Source organism: Mirounga angustirostris, unplaced genomic scaffold (assembly GCF_029215605.1).
Source record: "Mirounga angustirostris isolate CCGP_5_RB_7025 unplaced genomic scaffold, mMirAng1.0.hap1 SCAF_15, whole genome shotgun sequence".
Lineage (NCBI taxonomy): Eukaryota > Metazoa > Chordata > Mammalia > Carnivora > Phocidae > Mirounga > Mirounga angustirostris.
In genome coordinates, this window is record NW_026991723.1 from 20,737,285 (window position 1) to 20,753,464 (window position 16,180).

A 16,180-nucleotide genomic window follows, 5' to 3' on the forward strand; every position below is an offset into this window, starting at 1 on the left:
GAAGCTCAGGACTCGAGAACGCTTGTTGCTAACACACAGCTAAAAGTTGCCTGCAGTCTTCACCTCCCAGATGTGGGACAGAGGCAGTTCAGATGGAAATAAAGTGGTTAATGAAGAAAGATATGTATAGACAGGCAGGAACTGAGAGAATTATGAAAATTAATTTCCATGAGGTCTGGAAATGAGATCTGCTTGCACAATTCTAGATCAGTGTCCGCTTGGGGAGGCAAATGAACTCAGCCACACATAATGTGAAGGGAATTCTGGTTTGAAAATGAGGGATGAGCCCCTCTTAGAGCATAGCTTCTCTGAGCCTTATGGAAACCAGGGACAGGTGCTGTGGTGTACTTTGTCATTTAAATTAGTTCTTGTGGCTACCAAGGTGAACTTGGGTCACTGCTTAGAGCTGAGATAACATGTCGGAAGGTTCCTGATAGCAGAGTTCGTGCCTGTGGATGAGATGCTTACAAAAAAATGGAATTCATTGTTAATCATTTAAAATAAGGCTCTGACACAAAAGTATACATTAAGAAGATCTGGGAGCAAAGGGCCTTCATCCTGCATGGCAGCGAGTAGTAGGACCTGAGTGGCCACTCCCTTTATTACATTCATGTGTCAGCTCACTGCAGTTTTTAATTGGCTTGCCAGCCTGACCCCCATAGGCAGGTGACTTTGCCATCCCTGATAAAAAAAGGGTAAGAAAAAAAAAGGGGGGAGGGGGGAGGATAATTATCAAGGGAATTATTTTTCTCCCTGGGATGACCCTGTGCTTTCCAGTGACAGAGTCGACAGAAGAGAACACTCCTTAATGAACTCCCATAAACAAGAAGAAAGCCACATGCCCAGGTAGCACCTTCTTAGAGGCACTTAATTTATTAAACAAATATTTATTGGTAAAGTATGAGGTGAATAAGACTCTGCTTTGTTTTGTGCTACTGTGACGTATTCAAATAATTCTGATCCATAGCTGGATTCCCCTCGCTCCCTTGGGACATACTCCCCTGGACTTCCCATTGGTGGGGGGGCGGGGGGAGTGCAACCATGAATGGGGGAAGCCAACGCAAGGGGTGTCGGGGGCATGTTACCAGGGCAACTCGGGCTCAGTCTGCTGGAGACCTCTGGGGCGTGGTATCGAACATGCCTCAGCCTTGTCCTACCTGAAGGGCAAGGAAGGTAAGACACATATACATGGCTTCCCACTGTCATTTGGTGAAGGTCCTCCCAGGGCATTAACTCCCAACCTGCCCTGCGTGTGGTCTGGGCACACCCCAGAGACCAGAGGAAGCCCTCAGACAGTCAGTGGCTGTTGTTTGCCCTCAGAAGCTACCAACTTGTAGGGGAGCAGTGAGCGCTGAGGGGATCTGGGCAGAACGTCCATAACTTCCACTATAATACATGGTCACTGACTATACCGATTATAGTCTCGTTGGGAAGATAATAATAATACATTTATTGAACAAATGTCTGCGTTTAAGGCACTGTATTAGGCATTTTCCATTTGACCTTCACAAGTGTATGATGTTAGGTAGTATTATGATATCCATTATGTGGATAAGGAAACTGAGGCACGGAGGCATTAAATAACTGGACCAAGTTTGCCCTAGGTAGTGGTAATTGTGGTAGTCATCCAGACAGGCTGGCTCCAGAGCCCACGTTTGTAACAGCTTTTCTCCATTGCTTCTCTCTATGACTCATGAACAATTAAAAAGACCAATATGAGACAACATAAAGGGATATCCTTGCATCAGAATGTACTCTCACGAGATGCTTTCTTTCGGGAGGTAATTGCATTTCATGGAGGACAAAGACATAATCCAAAGGAATATGTGTCTAATAATGGAACCACCGGCCCCGGCGACAATGATAGAGCTTTGAAGGGACTGGAGGAACTTCAGCAGCAAAAGCTCAGCGTGGGTAATGACTCTAAAGGGAGTATCACTTCCCCTCAGCCACTCACATTTGGAATAAAAAGCCTCTGACCCCGGCACTGAACTACAGTCCAATAATGCTGACCTTGGATAATCAGAAAAATGAGCAAAGTTATATGAAGAAGGGTGTCCATCCCAGAACTCTGTATGACAACAAAATATCCAGCAAGAGGGGACTGCTCAAAGTGCAATATACCTATATGGTGGAATAAAATGCAGCTTGTAAGCAGCTGAGGGAACACTCTGGAGACACTTCGTGTACGAACTCATTGGTGTCCAAAAACCTGTTTGGAAATTTCTTGTTTACAAACCCAGTTGGACACTATAAAAGTGACTCCTAATGCCTTCTATTTATGGCAGGCAGAATTGGTATGCTTTTAGCTCCAGAGCTTAGCTTTCTTTCATTCTTTGACTTTTGTAAATCAAAAATTTATCACAGAGAAATGTATTTATGGACATGAGGAAGATGTGCTAAGTGAAAAGCCAGTTAAAAACAGCATTTTTGGTATGATACCAATTTTGAAATTAGGTATATACAGACACACATGGTGTCAGACATGTAAATCAAAATGCTAACAGGGGTATCCCTGCCTTCTGAGACTCTGGGTGATTTTTGTTCTATTTTCTCTTTCTGTGTTTCTAATTTTTCTATCCTAAACATATATTCATTCTCTCTTTCTGTGTGTGTGTGTGTGTGTGTGTGTGTGTGTGTGTCCCTTGAGCAAGATTTAAGATTTTGGTAAAAGATGGCGGCATAAGAAACTGGGAAATCTTCTCTCCTACCCGTTTGGTATTAAGAGAACCTGGTCCCTGTCTTGGTTCTGCCATTTGTTACCTTTATATCTTCACCTCTTGACCCTTTCTCTCTTGTATCTACAAAATGAGGATGACAAGTTGTCCCACTGGGTAAATTATAATACATGACACTGGTTTGGGGGATTATCAGAATCTCTGGGGATGGTCTTCATTCAAGCACAGTGGGACAAAAAGGAAACATGCTCTGAAAATTAAAAGGCACGGGAGGTGTGAATGCTAGAAAGGGTACATCAGGGATGTTTAGAGCAGGAGAAGATGTTAGCACCAAAGAGAGCCATCGGTCAGGCGAAGTGGGTCCAGGAGGAAGAGCCCAGACACCACGTTCCAATCAGCCCAACCAACAGCCTGACTTTCAGCAGCCCCAGAATTGCTGGCTTGGGCTGCTCATCCCACCACTAGTTGGGGAAATTTCCAGATGAGAGAATCTTCCTGGCATTTTCCCCTCTGAAGACCTATGAAGTAATGGGTTCGTGTCCGCTGTGGTAATAATGCAAAAGGTTAACTGCTATTTTTCTTGGGGAAGCTGACTCCCAGAGGCCTCGGATGAGACACTGCATCTGCCTTCCTCTGAATGATGTGACCAAGGGGAGGCCTTTGTCTTGTTTGGCGCCTTTTCTTGTGTTTTTGTTTTGTTTTGTTTTGTTTTTTATCTGCAGCTACGCCTGCTGCTGCTGCTGTTTGTTTTTGTAATCATTCTTCTAAGGCCTCGGGCGAGAAAGCTGTTCTAATTGTACAAATCACAGCGTAGCTGAATCACAGGAGCCGTCCCAAGTAATCTGTGCAACCATGTGACCGAACTTCCAAACTAGCTAGGGGCACTTCCCCTCCTCCCGGGAGGCCAGGGTCTGACGACAGAGAGAAAGCAGCCACCAAATGAGATGTGGGAAGAGTTGTGTAGCCTAAGTGTTGGAGATTCAATTCTGGGCAGTCAGAAGCCAGGCTGCCCTCAGCCATGTGTGGTTGGCGGCATGCTGAGACAGACTCCCAGGCTGTACCCCATCTTGTTAAATTGGACTGCTGGATGCGGCCTGCCATAATGAAAGTTGATGTCTCGTGGAACCACTTAGTGCTGGGTTCAAATTATTCTCTGCCTCTAGAGCTGTATGAACTAGGCAAGCTTCGTGGAAGTTACTTGCTGAATGGAATTTTTGTTTTTTCCTGTTGCCTTAGAATTCCAGCTAAAGCCCAGAGAGCAGACTGATCTCCCCCATGACCCATCAAGAGATGACGCATAGCTCATCACCCCAAAATAAGCCACCCCCAATAGGGATACATTGAGAAGACTGATCAGAACGGGGGTCTTTGGAGAACGTTGTGTCCTGGTAGGAAGTTCCCCAGGAGAGGGAGAGCAAAGGGATTGCTTTCTACTCTTTCAACCATTTAACAAATTTGAACCGAGTCCCTAATGGGTTCTAAGCACAGTTCAAGGCCCTGGGGATATAGCAGTGAAGAGAAATTGCTTACCTTCAAGCCAGGTGAGGAGGGCTCCTTGAGCTGCACTTGGGAAGATGTGGTTGTTAGGGAGAGGGGGAGAGGGAGGAGTGAGGGTCCGTCTGTAGGTTCACCTATGTAAGATGAGATTATAGAACCAAAAATCTTCTAGAGGCAACCTGCAGGAATGCAATGTTTGAGTTTTTCTGGAGGCTGAGTGAATTCTGTGGAGGACAGATGGGTGTGAATTGTCTTGAAAGGCCCATGCTCAAGACCAGTAGCACCCTTAGACCGAGAAAGAAGGATTTTGCCCTGGCGCCTGCACTTCAGTGAACTCCTCTGGACTTCCTCCAGCCATGCTCCTGTCTTTCAGAGAAATTGGGTCATGAAGCCAGGGAGACATGCCCACCTTAGGGATATGCTCACCTAGAGACTATGCCTTCTTCTAGACCATGACTTGGGTCACTGGGACTGCAGAATTCTCTCCCCAGTGGCCCCAAGACAAGCCTACTCCCAAGGGTCAACTTCATCATTGTATGCACATGCCTAGGCCCAAGCTGTTCAAGACCTAGCTTTTTGCTGGTGGATGTGAGAACAGGGGTGTCTACACACATATGCACAAGACTCTTTGGGATAGCCAAGGATGAGAGAGAAGAGTGATCAACAGTGAGCTGAAGGCTCAAGCTTAGAGCCAGATTCTAGTATGAAATTCCAAGGAGTGCAAGAATTCTGGACATAAGTCTCCCTGGCCCTCCGGGTTATTATGAAGGTGTGGTTATTAGGGAATAAGGATAGAACATATTTTATTAAATAATTTTTAGCTTGACTTACAATTTTAAGATATGCCTAAATATTTAAAAGTTGTGGGCTTCTGTTTGTCCTCTTGCCTTGGGCCCCACAAATGTCAGGAGTGGCTCTGTCCTTAAGGGCTGCTTGCCAGGTGAGTCAACCCCCATAGAAACAGGCCAAGAAAGGGAGTCAGAAGTTGATAGAGAGAAGTTCATCTCCAAAGTCAAAGAGCACAGGTCAGAAGTCCCTGTGCCAAAGGGAGGGATGGGGAGTGTGAGGAAAGGTTAGGGAAGGTGAAGTGGGAGGAAATAAAGGGGTTAAGAGGTGTCATGGAGGAAACCATAAAGAACTGTCCAAAGCCTTCCATATTTAGTGAGAATTTGGACATAGGCCTTAACAGAGGGCATTGAATAGCCAAGAGAGAATCACAAACATGGCTCTGTAAAATGCACACACAGTCCACTCTCCTTCCTTTCCTTGCCTTGACCCTAGAGCAAGGGGAGCACAAGTGCTAAAATTATAAACCAGCATTCATTCCCCACTGTACTTTCCAGAACCTGGGTTCAGCCTGGGCTTGGGTAGAGGAGGAGCTTTTATTCAGATGAGAGAGTGAAGTTTGATTTAGATTTCATAGGACTTCTTAAAAATCTGAAGAGGAGGCTTTTTGAATATCTGAAATGAGCTTGGAAAGCTATGGGATCAGCCAAGATATTCTCAGAGAGTGAGAAAGGGTGGTTTGACAGAGGGGGGTTGAATAACAGTGGTGGGCAGGACGCAAGTAGCACTGTTTATTGACTGTACCCCCTTTGGTTCACACCATTCAGTTGATACTAACTTTTCTGACCTTCAGTTTCCTCATCTCCAATAAAATGGGAACATTTGGAAAAAATGTTCTGAAGAATAGGGATAATGCAAGTAAGATTTCTAGCACGTTGCATGCATCTAGTGAGGTAGCTATTATAATTGCTGTTGTTGTTATGAAGAGCATTGTTATTGAAATTCCATGCTAACAATATGGAGCTTCACTTTAGTTCTCTTTACCCACTCATCCTTTCCTGAGTGGCACTGACACTCCTGGTAGACAGAAGTTTCTAGAAGGCCCCATCTTTGAATTTTATAAGGCATAACCCTGGCAGCATTCTAATGGAGAGTGATTATCCCCTGACAGGAGGATTTCAACACTGAATCAGTCAACAGCAAGAGCAGTGAGAGAAGTTAATAGGAGAACCTACTAAGTATCAATGCTACAATGCTGAGGATTTACATATATTTTCACCATTTAATACTCACAAGAACTGGGGCCAGCTAGAGCATGCCCTGAATCCCCCTACCCCCAGCCAATTCTCTGAAAAGGGAAAGCAACCCAAAGAATGTTCCTGAAACTTCAAATCTGAAATCCTGGGAGCTGGGAGGTTACCGCTATGTAGAGGCTGCCTGGGAAAACTTTCGACTTTCTGCAGCAAAGGCCGGTAAGAGCTCTTCAGAGAGCACTCATAATGACAGCAAAGGAGGGACAATGCATGGAGGACGCGCCTATGAGTCAGACCCACTTGAAAGCTCTGCGAATTGGGGTATCTTGCCTGATGAGGAGAATGGGCTATTCACTCCTCCTCCAAAGTCTGCCATTTTGGCCAAACTTGCACACTAAATTGGTGCTTCCTTCGAGAGTCAGTAATGAATTTTAGAGCAAGAACCCAGTGCCAGAGTGCCGAGAACACAGATTTAATAAAGCGGTGAAACACCCCTAGGAGAGTCCTGCCAGGCGTACTCTCCAGGCAAAAGACCCTTCTGGTTTGCCTCAGTGGGTGGCTGAGGTGGGACTGCCAGGAATGGTATTCCACCCTTCGTGGTGTACAGAGAAGGATTTCAGGGAGCAGCTTTGTACCTGAGGGATTCAAATGGGTTCCGCCTATGAGGACTGAAACACATCCTCTGGGGAGCATTCCTACCACATGGTGTCTTGTCACCAGAGGAACAGAAATGATACAATGACCTGGCAGGCCATTCACAGAAAAAACAAAACATGTATACACCTGGAAAACAAAAAGGGGAAAGGATTCAACCAGCCCTGTAATCAAGAAAACAAATTCCAGTAGCAATTGTTTCCCGGCAAACATTTCATAAGCACCTTCCTATCCCATGCCAGGTAGTAAATCCTAAGAATTCAAAGATGAAAAGGCAGGTCCAGCCCTCAAGCGGCTCACACTCTGGTTGGTGACACGTTCATAGACGGGACTAACACAAAGCCATTAGGCACAAAGAGACAGGTTGACTTGTCCTACAAGGTGTCATAGGATCCCTCACTCGAATCTGGGAGGTCTGGAAGAACTTCATTCACCAGGGGAGTGACATCCGATTGGAGACTTGAGACAAGTGAAGGTTAACATGGAGAAGATGGGGCAGTGGGGGTGGGGGGAGAGGGATAGGAAGCCAGAAGGGCACTCTGAACAGAGGGCCTGTTCTGCAAGCTGGCCCTGGAGGAAGAGAGCAGGGCTGGTCGTTCAGCGTGGCTGTAGCCAAGGAGCAGAAGCGTTGAGCGAGGAGCCCGAGGTACACAGTAGGCAGACCACAGAGAATGAATGGAGAAGTATATACATAAATGCATGCCTTTGACACTCAGCTAAGTCCAAGGCATTGGGACTCCTTCCTGGAAACATGTAAGAGCCAAGGAATGGCTCTCGAAGTCTGGCAATGCCCAGAGCAGATCTGCATTTGAGAAGGATCACCGGCTTGCTGGGTGGAGAAAAGCTCAGAGGCCTGAACTAACAACAGGAGTAATGGAGTAAGTAGAAACACCCGTGACTGAGGAGGAGCCCTTATTCTGAGACCCATCTCCCCTGCCCCCATGCACAACTTGAGACAAAGATTTGCTTGCAAGTGATTTATTTGGGAGGTGGGCCCTGCAGTATGATGAGGGTGGAGATGAGTCAAAAGGAAGGGAAGAGGACCAAGGAAAGATATGTTCATAATCAAGCCTCTGCTGCGGGCAATTGAGAGTGAAGAGGATATCTAGGAAACTGGGCTTTTTATCCACCGACGTGTGTCTCTAATAGGTTCACTCCCTGGCTTTTCCCAGGCCTGAGGGAAATCTCCAGCAGTGAGATACAGGAGCTTGGGGAAAGAAGCCACTAGGGGACTGTCCACAGAAGCTGCAGGAGACCTCCAGGGTGGGCCAAGTGGCTATGGGTGACAGCAGTGAGTCCGTTCTCTGCACGGAGGCTTCCACAACCAGACCTCCCAATCCCTCTGCATTTCTATGGAAACTTACACATGACTGAGGTGTAAGCAGACTGTGAGTTAGACCCAAGGAAAGTGGCAGAGTCCCTGGGGCATCAACCTAGCTCCCTGGAACCCAACCCTGAATAGGCATCTGGCAGATTCTTCGACCAGAGGGCTTGCTGGGCTCCTGGGAGACTCCATCACTGCTTCTAGAACGCACGTCCAGAGAGGCCAGTGGCTGCGCTCTCACAAGCAAGGGAGAGCATAAAAAGCTCCCACGGGCCTCCAGGTACCAGCTCCGTGTCTCCATACAGACACCTAGCCTGGATCTGAGCTGGGCTAACAGCCCTGATTTCCATAGGTGTCAAATATGTCATGATAATTACTATTACAATTATTTATTGAGCACTGACAGAGTTCACATAGAAAACGTTTTGTAAAATAATTAACGTTTTAAAAAATGCAGTGACTCGAGTTTATTTCTTGAAACAGATCCAAAAGTACTAGAAATTATCACCTGTAGTAGGAAGGATGTGCAGTAGCCAACAAGAAGCAGGTCGTGTGGGTGCAAAATGTGTATTTCTCTCTTGGTTTTCACTGGACTTAAGCAGCCGTAGACACAAGACATGATGACCCAAAGCCAGATTATTGTCTCCTCATTTTAAAATAGCTGGTACTTCTAGGTGATTAGTGTACATGTGAAATGGTTGAGATTATGCATGTTAGCCTCATGAGATCAGAGTTTTGGGCCTGATTCTGTCGCTTCCTGGCTGTGTGACTTTGGGAATGCCATCTCACTTCCCGTTCAGTCTCAGATTATACAATTATAAAATGGAACAAATAATCCCTGCCTCCCTGCACAACATCTGGATCACAGTAGACACCCGTGTTAGTCAAGAGAATGAATGGAGAAGGATATGCATCAAGTATTTAGCACATAGTAAGAGAGCAAAAAAGGCTAGCAATTATTATTGCATTTGTGTTTTGCAATAACCCCAAGCTATTTGACAGTCAAACTCATTTCACTAGAATTCCTACTGCTATCATTACTTGATAGCTCATATAAAAGCAAAGTAAGCTGTCTTGCAGAGACTGCTAAATTTGGAGGGAGCAGACCTGGACCCAGGCCGTGGCTCCATCTCTTGCTGTCTGTTTGATCTTGAGCATGTCACTTAACCTCTCTGAGCTTGGGAGCTGCATTGTCTATAAAATGGGACGACAATGCCTGGCCTCTCCACCTTGCAGGTGGGGGGCAAAGTTAGAATAAGATCTCTGAAAGCACTCATAAACTGCAAAGTGCAATGTGGATAAAAGCTTTTGTCATTTTTCCTCTGCTATTGTGCTTTATGAGGGATTTAAAACATTAAAAATATTTAAGACATTAATTTCCATCCTTGGAGGCCTGTTCTGTTAAGGAAAGCACATTGAAGGACATGCTGGTACCCGGAGGCCCGTGGGAGCTTTTTATGCTCTCCCTTGCTTGTGAGAGCGCAGCCACTGGCCTCTCTGGACGTGCATTCTAGAAGCAGTGATGGAGTCTCCCAGGAGCCCAGCAAGCCCTCTGGTCGAAGAATCTGCCAGATGCCTATTCGAGGTTGGGTTCCAGGTGAAATTCCAGAGAACAGAGAGAGGTGGATTGGTCTGAGCCACTCTGACACAGGCAGGCATAGCTGAGACCTGGGATGCATGCCGAAATCTCCATCTTCTACTCTTCCCATCATCATAAAAAGGAATGAGCTTGGAGAGGACTATATTCCCATGTAGCAGCCAAATCCACGAATAGCTCACACTGGCAATCCAAGAGCCAAAGGCTTGATAGCTGTGTGTTGTCCATCAAGTCACTCAACCTCTCTGAGCCTTTTTGAGTGTTGTAATCTAAATTGTGGGTAGAATACCTCATAGCGTTGTTCTAGCGATTAAATGTGGTAACCGTAAAGGGCCAGGCACAGCATCTAGCATGGCCTTATTAACCCTCGTTTCTCTCTTCTCTTCTTGCTCCCCCCCCTCAAAAATTCATAACCCAGGGGGAAAGTGGAGTCTGATTAGGCAAAAAACAAAACAAAACAAAAAAAACTTTCATTAACATGACAGGCGGCAGAGCATAGTGATCAAGAACATAGACCCTGGGGCCAGATTTCTCAAATCAGTCTCAAATCCAGACTCTGACCATTACAAGCCATATGCTATCTCCGGCAAGCTACCCACCCTCTCTGCGCTCCAACCCCTCATTGGTAGAATAAGAAGAATAAGACCTAAGGTATGAAGATTAAATGAGTCCACATTTGTGAAGTGATTGGAGCCTGGCACATTGTAAGTGCCAGATGGGCACTTGTGAACTCAAGTCCGGTCTTGCCTGCCAGTCTTCAAGCAATGACATGAGCCACATCTGCCTGGGAAAACTCTTGCAGAGAGGGACCAGCACTTCAAAGGCATCACTTGGCCTCATTTCTTGACTGACAGCCTCAAAACCATAGATGCTGCAGCTCTGACCATCCCCCAATGCTATATAAATCTTTATAGAACTGGATTGTAAAGAGCCAAGTATTGGAAAACTGAAAACCCTAATATCCCAATCGATTGCCTGAGAGTAGTTCAATGGCGTTTCTTTGAGCTCTGGAGCATCATCCAGGACCCGCTGTTAATAGTCCTCCACCTTTGGGCTGAGAAGGCAGTGGGCAATACCATCCTGCCGTTTGTCCCGGTGCCTCTCTGACTGCTGTCAGGTAGAACAAAATAAATGTTTGAAGGCAGCAGGGTGTTCTCATTTAACACCAGTGCACGGGATCCAGCTGTGCGCACTTACTCCCTCCAGCCTATCCCCAGATTGGCTGCATCTGATTGTGTGTTGGGGGGAGGCGGAGGGAGGCAAGGAGGAGGTAAGGTGCTGAGGGAGGGGAAATGCCACGTTGGTTATAACCACACTACAGAGTCTGGGTCTGGGCCAAAAAGGGCAAATAAAAAAAAAAAATCTTTAAAGAACAAGATGTACTCAGCAAGAGGCTGGTGTTGATTTCCTTTCCTTGGGTCCTGTGACTAAAATTCAGTCTCTTCTCTCCTTGATGGACCACAGATAAAAAATGGTGGATAAAACGTCCTCTAAGAATAGCGGCTGTCCCTGGTCACAGTCTGTGACTTCCAGCTCACGCGGCCACAGAGCAGGCTGAGTCCCGAGCTCCCCACCAACAGGGGCACAAAGCATAGAGCCCTTGGGGTCTGAGCTGTCTGAGCCATGCGAGAGGAAAAGTCTCCTGAATCCCATTTCCAGCAGGTCATTATCCTCACCCTGTCTTTTGTTTCCTTCCTCCGCCATCCTGAGCCGATGGCGAGCTGGCAGTCTCCAGGCTTGTTTGGATTCCTGTGCACCCGGTTCTCGGCAACCCTTAAAGGCTTGAGAGAAGACATTCAAGCCGCAGTGATTGAGACCAGCTGCGCTGCACCCCCCGCCGAGCCACGCAAGCCACCCTTCACGTACTCAATTCTGAGGCCCTCAGCGGAGCCGGCAGAGGTGGCGGGAAGGGACCGAAATGGTCGGGCCACCGTCCCTGTGGTCGCACCGGTCCAGGAAGTGTTCCTCCAGCAGAGCAGCTCTCCTGCAGACGCCCCTCTGAGGTTTTCCAGAATGACAAAATCACCCTAAGGGGAAGAGAAGAAAGAATGTGTAAAAATGTCCTCTGAATGCTGGGTCTTTCATCAGCCTCTCAATTGCCTGGTACATTGGCGTGTTAGGCTGCATCTCGCCTCTCGTATTAGTCATTCCAGAGGCCCCCATGCGGGCTGCAATTTGGAACTCTCAGGGTGCAGTGGATCATGAAAAGGGCTACAATCCTTCATCTCTCCCTATGTCAGATCTCTGGGCGCTGTGACTTTTTAGGTCATCTCGTGAGGAGAAAGCATCTCTTTCCCCTGCCCTTGAATCTGGACTTGCCCTGGCTTGCTTTGGCCAGGAAGTAGAATGCTGTGGACATGACAGGGTGACATTTCCAAACTCTTGGCCTCAAGAAATACTTTTGCTTTCTTTCTGTCAGCCCTGCCCATCTGCCATGTTAACAAGCCCAAGCTGGCCTGTTGGATGACAAAAGACCATGGGGAGCAAAGACAAACCATCCCAGTGAAGGCTTTCCTAGACTGACCAGCCCCCGGCTGACCCACCAGCTAACTACAGACACATAAGTGAGCTGCGCTGAGATAAGAGAGAAGCCCAGCCCAAACGGCCAACCCCAGAGTCATAAGCCAAGTAAGTGTTTATTATTTTAAGCCACTACATCTTGAGGTTGTTACAGAGCAAAAGCTCCTCCTGCAGCGGATATTTTTCAAAATGACAAAATCACCTTAAAAGGAAGAGAAGAGGAAAAAGAAATTTTAAAAAGGGGTGGGGGGATGAGGGGATATGCAGAGAATTTTTGACTGTTCTTTCCTCCAGCCTCGATTACCTGAGATAGACTTACTCTGAATCTCACCCGCCACATGAGCAGCTCCAGTGGCCTCCAAGCACGTGCAGCTGGGAATTCCCGGGGCTTCTGCCATGTATAAGAGTTTCTCTTCACTAGGATCTCCAGCCCCGCTGACCCATTTCTGTTCCTGGGGAGGTGAAAGCCTGTGGGGTGGACAGTCGATAAAATCCCACCTGTTTCTTTTATGGAAATTCTCCTGTAAAGGGGAAAGTGGTGTGCTCTGAATATAAAGTAACTTTATTAACATAGAAAAGCACTGTGTCTTACCTCTGGGGCTGAAAAACCGAGATGCTCCAGAGGCAGTAGACTATTTTGCGAAGCAGCAGATTCCCGAGCTTGAGTGTGCGTGCGCGCATGTATGTGTGTTTTTGTATGCCCCTAGTAAGTGGTGGGGTTTCCTGTTATTTGCCTGGCATATTCTAGGTCTCTGCTATTTTTGATAAAATCTCACAACCTCACAACCATGAGGAGTTTTGATTAGCATGGACTTAGAGGTGAGGACACCGAAGTCCCAGAAGGTTAAGTAAATTGCCCAAAGTCACACAGCCAGCAAGTTGTAAAGCTACAGTGTGCCCTGTGCTGTCTGTCACATCTTGAGCTTGTTTGACTGTATTGTCCAAATGGAAGGCTTCTGCATACAGATATCAGAAGTTGTTTGATTAAAATAGTTTTTTTGTATTTGATTAAAATATTTGATTATTTGATTAAATATTTGATTAAAATAGTTTTCTTGTATTTCCCTATTTAAAAGACTGTAATAAAAATCCATACACCCTAAATATACACTATATTCCAACATTTAACATATAAGAGAACACCATTATTTTGTCATTTTAGGGTCTCCATATGCATTTTATAGTAAAGACCTCAGAATAAAGCTGCCCTGATATATTTGGCACGTATTTCAATATCTGTAGGGGCTCCTGGGTGGTTCAGTCAGTTAAGCATCCGACTCTTAATGTTGGCTCACATCATGATCTCAGGGTTGTGAGATCGAGCCCCTGCTTGAGATTCTCTCTCTCTCCTCCCCCATTCCCTCCCTCACTCATGTTCTCTCTCTCTCTCTCTATATATATATGCTATTGCCTGAGAGTATAAGAAATCCACCTTGTTCTTTTTCTTCTTTTTTTTTAAATATAGGCCCATGTGTATCAGCTTAAGTAAGTGAGCATGTGACCATACATATATACACCATTCTTTTTTAAAACAATTTTATGTATTTATTTACTTGAGAGAGAGAGAGTGGGGAGAGGAGGAGAGGGAGAGGGACAAACAGACTCTGCACTGAGCATGGAGCCCAATGTAGGGCTCGATCTCACAACCCTGAGATCATGACCTGAGCTGAAATCAGGAGTTGGACCCTTAACCTACTGAGCCACCCAGGCGCCCCTACACCATTTTTAATTAAATACCAGGTTTGACCTGTGCCCAGATGTAAGTCACTGCACAATTATTTGGGAACCCATCATGATAAATCTGTATTGTGGATGATTTCAAACTTGAGAGTTTGAAGTGCTCCCATCCTGCCATTTATATGTATGATCAGAAGGGCAGGCATTTGTTGGGAAAGGGGAGCCAAGGTTAAGAGGGGCATATGGTGACAGTATCCAACCAAGCTTGGAATTACAGTTACTGAGGGGATGACAGACTCACCATGATTGAGATGATCCTGGCTACCAGCTAAGTGTTGGGGCCACTAAATTGAGAAGCGGGAACTGCCCTCTGGCCTGCAAAGTGGGCCTGGACCACCTCTTGCCTGGAGAAATCCTTCCTCAGTGGACCACTGCCATCCTCCTCATCTTTCCAGTGGGAAGAAAGGAGAAAGTACGAAGCAGTCATGACTGCGTTGGATAAAATGGGGGAAATTGCCTTCCTTGTCAGAGCAGAAGAACCCTGGCTAAGTGAGACAGAAGACCAGGTCTGGCTCTCCCAACTCTTGAGTCAGTGGGTGATTCAGCTTTGAGACAAAAATGTCCAACTATTCCTCTTCCAAGCTTCTTTAACAATTTAATTGAAGCTTCTGAGATTGAAAAGCAAGCTATTTACAAAAAATAGAACCACAAAAAAATCTGCTTCTATTTGTATACTTTTGTGAATCCAGACTCTCACTCTACTAACAAAAAAATAGTAATGATCAGAAACAAAGTCAATGAAATTAGTAAAGTTGGTCTTTGTTTGCAAATACTGTAGTATGAAGAGCATCTGTTAAAGAATCTGACAGATCTGGGCTTAAAGCAGCTTTGCCACTTACAAACTGTATGAGTTTGAGCAAGTAACTTCTTGAAACTCAGATTTCTAATCTGTAAAAGTGTGGCTAATGCCAATTCACAGAGTAATTCAGAGAAGTTAAGGAGATAAATATGTGAAATTTCCTAGCACAACAAAGAGGTGTCAAATAGATCCATTTATTCCATTTTCATCCCTAGGGTCCTCTCCACCATGGCACTTGATATGCCACCTTATTTTCCTCCTACTCAACAAAATCTATAAGTCTGATGAACTAAATCCATTCTGGGTTGTCTGTGACGCTCAATGATTTTAATTTTCACAAAGGTCTGGGGCTGAAATTGGATAATTTCAGAATCAGATACTCGGAAAGTCAGACATTATTTTGGACAGGGAGACCTTTCTGACATCCCTGAAATCACTCATCTATCTAGTTAGTGAGCAAAATCACCCACAATCTAGGTCAGTGACATTCAAAATGATCTTCAGGTGTGTTTTACCCAGGGGTTGTACCAAACATCCCACTAGGGGATAGAGAGAAAATATTGAGCCCTTTATTTATACTTCTCTTAAAAAGTAAGAAAGAAATTAAGCTTTCCTAATGCCTAACATATAGGTTGGTGCTAGTACCATCCATGGGCTTTTATGTCTAAATGTCACATGCAAGGAAGAGTCTGATTTCTGCAAGACAGTGACCCATTTTCTCATCCTTTGCTTTCACTCTTTACCTGGCTGGTGATTCAAACCTTCATTCTAAAAGGCAAATCATTAGTTGTCCTAACAGTGAAGAGTTCTACAGTTTTCCATTAACATATTCCACTGGACATGGGATGAATGAGACTCCATGGGGAATATCCTGGATTCAGATTCATTCTTCCACTGTATGGAAGCAATCTAAATTTCCCATTGATTTTCAGGAAAAACCACAGCCAGCAGAGTAGCCCTTCTGTGCTGGTTCAAGGAATAAGAAGCCTTGTGACAAAATGGCCAGGGGGGAGTCCCAGCTTTAAGAGAAATGCACCATATATTGGTCACTTGGATCACAGCATATACTGTAATTTTATAGAATTGCACTCAACCCCATGAAGAGTTTTTACTCAACTAGTGCTTATACCTGAGTCTTCAATAGACTCCAATATTTCACAATGTCAACTGCTTTGGATGACAGAGTATATGGTAAAACAGTGAATTCTGTGGGCTGAGGTAATTGCTGCGGTACTTCACTATAAAGTGAGCCCCACCGCAGAAACAATGTAGTGTGGAATACCATGATAGTAAATAAAGTCCACGTGGCGATGCTAGCAGAAGACTACAAGTAGG